The following is a 4,377-nucleotide window of genomic DNA, read 5'->3' as shown; positions in this document are numbered from 1 at the left end:
AGGCTGCCTGTGTATACTAGGTGCTTTGAGGTTGCATTGTAAACTACTGAATAACTAAACACAGGTCACGTATTTGACATGGTCTAATATGTATTTGATTAATATCTACAGACTATGAAGGGCAGCATAGCCCACCTATGCCTGTCTCTCGTCAAACTTTCAATGCAACACTCTGGTCCAGGGTGCGCAGATCTGATGCATGACACGCAGCTGATCTTTCAAAATAATAGTTTGGGAAACATTTATTTAACAAAACAAAACAATCAAGTCATGTTCATAAATTACGAAGGGATCGAGCACATAGAGGTATTACATTTGATCGCGCACTATCGGCTACTTTTGTCTCACTACAATATGATCGCCCCAGACCTCTTTTCCCCAGACCTCTACTTTGTTGTCTTTTCCACAATGTGGGTTCACTTGATATTGGGTTAGCCTGCTAACACATTCAACGACGTTGCTTACATTTCCAAATGATACCGACTTTAAATTACCCAAAACCTTTCGGCTAACCCAACATGTACCTGTTACCTTCCAATCTCTTTAATATCGTATACCATGTGAATGACAACGGTCGGTCACTTCCACCGTAAAACACCTCCCAATCCAATCCGGTGTCTTTTTTTGAAAACAATGCCCATATTTGGTGTGAGCAGGTGAACGCGAAGGCGGAGGATGAGACTCGGTTGTGGAGAAAAGGAGGTATATAGTCTCCTGCTGAAATGTGGATGCTACACTTCATTGAAGACATCATTCCCGGATTCTTGAAGAGAAAGCATCCTAACTGACAGGTAAGCAAACGCCACTATCCCGACGTTTAAGAAAGCCAATCTGAAATGTCGAGTTGTATCGCTAAATGTGTTCTAGCTATGGTTAATATCACTTGATTTGAAATACAGCTTTGCTTGGATTTGTCTGTGAATACGTGTTTGAGCTGTTGGGATCGGAGCCATATATTGAGAGAATAAATGACTGATTGGAATTCTTTGCTTTGTTCCAAATGATTGTATTTCCACTGTTTTTACAAGGTCTGCTAGTAGACTAGTGCTCTTTTAAATCACTGGTCAAACATTTGAACTAATTGTTACGAATTACAGCTGACTATGTCTACACTTACTAATGAGGACCTCTAATGTCTCATTTATACTGTAGTAATTGGTGGTCTGTGTTGATGATATACCCTGACCCAGAAAATGGTATGGCTTTGTTCTTGCTTTTAGGCCTTGATTCATTAATCCTCTTTGTTTTTTAACAGAATGGCTGAAGATGAAATTGCTGCACTGGTGGTTGACAATGGTTCAGGCATGTGCAAGGCTGGTTTTGCAGGGGATGATGCTCCCGTGCTGTCTTCCCCTCCATTGTTGGAAGACCCAGACATCAGGTTGGAACCATACTGGGCTCTTGGATATCGGATTCACTTAATACAGGCTATACTTTTATACACAAACTATATGTGGACACTCCTTCAAATGAGTGGATTTGGCTGTTTCATCCACATGTTGTCAGAAGAAGGGCCTTACTGAAAAGCTCTGACTTTCAATGTGGCACTGTCCTAGAATGCCACCTTTCCAATTTGCTCAACATCCGTGCCTGACGTCACTAATGTTCTTGTGGCTGAATGGAAGCAATTCTCCACAGCGTTGTTCAAACATCTAGTGCAAAGCCTTCTCAGAAGAGTGGAGGCTATTATAGTTAAGGAGGGGACCAACTCCATATTAATACCCCTGATTTTGGAATTTAGATGTTTGAGCATGTGTCCACTTAGAGAACATTACTGTATCTCTATATTTGACTTTGATAGAGTTTGAAGAGGCTATATGGAACTCTTCGTTCTGGGGGTGCTCTTGAGCCAACAACTTCTGTAGTGTAACTTGAGTTTGTATAGCGCAGGGACAAAGTGTAACGGTAATGTCTCTTTCCCCAGGGTGTGATGGTGGGCATGGGACAGAAGGACAGCTACGTGGGAGATGAGGCCCAGAGCAAGAGGGGCATCCTGACTCTGAAGTACCCCATCGAGCACGGCATTGTTACCAACTGGGACGACATGGAGAAGATCTGGCATCACACCTTCTACAATGAGCTGCGTGTGGCCCCTGAAGAGCATCCCGTCCTGCTCACAGAGGCCCCACTCAACCCCAAAGCCAACAGGGAGAAGATGACCCAGGTAAGTGGGGGCATTAGTGTTTTTTACAAATGCATCACTGTGGCAGTAGTAAATAAACCGAGCCATTTTATTTACATGGACTCCTCATCCACAACAGAATGTAGAGCAGTTTCACATCAGGGTTACTCTGTTCACCTTGCCTGAGGGTAGTGGTGGGCCTCACATTCTTAGCAGTATTTGTAGGTTATTAAAACACCCTTTTTATAAAGGGTCTCTCACAGTCCTAATTCCCACCTTCTATTCTTCCACCAGATCATGTTTGAGACCTTCAACAGCCCAGCCATGTATGTAGGTATCCAGGCCGTGCTTTCTTTGTACGCATCTGGTCGCACCACAGGAATCGTGATGGATTCCGGGGATGGCGTTAGCCACACGGTGCCCATCTACGAGGGCTACGCTCTTCCCCACGCCATCCTGCGTCTGGACCTGGCCGGACGTGACCTCACGGACTACCTGATGAAGATCCTGACTGAGCGTGGCTACAGCTTCACCACCACGGCCGAGAGGGAGATTGTGCGCGACATCAAGGAGAAGCTGGCCTACGTGGCGCTGGACTTTGAGCAGGAGATGAATACCTCTGCCTCCAGTTCCTCTCTGGAGAAGAGCTACGAGCTGCCTGATGGACAGGTCATCACTATCGGCAACGAGCGCTTCCGGTGTCCTGAGACCATGTTCCAGCCGTCCTTCATTGGTGAGATGTTTTTCTGTGTCTTTAAAGAGGAACTTAATCTAAAAATGTCTTTGTTAAAAGCCATTTGTCTATGGCCGGCGACTATAGTAATTATCGTCCTGAAATCCTAATTTCTATCCACTACTAAAATGGATGCTCTGAGAATGATTCCTTTATTCATAAGCACTAAACACCCAACTTTCTGGCTTTTTTAAAATTTCTTTTTTTTATAAATCAGCGGACAAAGGTTCATTTTGGCCACTGGAGTCGCTCTTCAATTCATGTACAAATGTTCTTGTCCAGACAATGTTACTCTGCTTAGTGACAGTCATTCACCACTATACAATCCTCTGGAGCTCTGAGGTTCTTGCCAGTTGTGTGTTCCCTGACCTCATTAAAAGAGCCATACTTGTAGGCCTGTTAATTTCTGTTCCTAGGGTTGACATGTACATGCTTGCTTTTGTAGGAATGGAAAGCACTGGAGTGCATGAGACCACCTACAACTCTATCATGAAGTGTGATGTGGACATCAGGAAAGACCTGTATGCCAACACTGTTCTCTCAGGTGGAACCACTATGTTCCCTGGCATCGCTGATAGAATGCAGAAGGAGATCAGTGGCTTGGCACCTCCTACTATGAAGATTAAGGTGGGCATTCACGTGTTGTGTGACTTTTAGCCCATGGTCATTCAGTGTGGCATCTCACGACTTGCCATATTTATTTTTTCTCATGTGATCTTTTTGGTTTCCCAAATATTGTCATCAGAAATCTAATTTATGAATCTATTCTGCACTAAAACAACTTTAGATCTCCCTGTTTTACTAATGAATACGTTCAAATCTGTTGTCGCCAGATCATCGCCCCTCCCGAGCGTAAATACTCTGTGTGGATTGGCGGTTCCATCCTGGCCTCTCTCTCCACCTTCCAACAGATGTGGATTTCCAAGCAGGAATACGAGGAATCCGGCCCGTCTATCGTCCACCGCAAATGTTTCTAAAGCCTTGACTCTTAACCTCGGTGTTACTCCTTTCAAGGAGTCTGTTATTTCAGATGGCTCTCCTGTCCAGAAGCCAACACCTTGCCCCTATCCCCTAATTTCTGTGGCTCTAAAATGATCAGATGAGTATCAGTGACTTCCACCTATCCTAACCGGTAGAGAAAAAGCCATATTGTTTCAGTTCTACATGGTGTCCTGGGGGGGAGTGACAGGGTGGTTTCTGGGTAGGCTCAGTGTTAGGGTTGTGACATTCTGCCTTGTGTTGTATTTGTTACTATTAGTCTTGTATGTAACATCTGCTACTGGGCCATTTTGAATAAAAGTTCACTGTAATGTGATACTCTGTGTAGTCTATTTGCAACATTAAGTCTTGTCATATGCGTTTGTCACTTTTTTATTAATTTACTGATCATTTCAGGGAATGATGTGATTTGTAAACACACTTAATGTATTTGTCATTGGCTGGAACCCACTGCAGGTTAAATCAAATGGTTTTCTCATTGTTACATTTACTTGGTGAACCTCATGTTTATGGCTTCTTCTCT

At 43.8% G+C, this 4,377-nt stretch overlaps 1 pseudogene; it reads left to right on the top strand.

The window, feature by feature from the left end:
- The first annotated feature begins 1,255 nt into the window (after nucleotides 1-1,255).
- On the top strand, nucleotides 1,256-3,884 carry LOC127920350 (actin, non-muscle 6.2-like; annotated as a pseudogene).
- Nucleotides 3,885-4,377: the final 493 nt, after the last annotated feature.

The sequence above is a fragment of the Oncorhynchus keta genome, unplaced genomic scaffold, assembly GCF_023373465.1.
Source record: "Oncorhynchus keta strain PuntledgeMale-10-30-2019 unplaced genomic scaffold, Oket_V2 Un_contig_19108_pilon_pilon, whole genome shotgun sequence".
NCBI lineage: Eukaryota > Metazoa > Chordata > Actinopteri > Salmoniformes > Salmonidae > Oncorhynchus > Oncorhynchus keta.
This window is presented reverse-complemented; position numbering and strand designations above follow the sequence as displayed.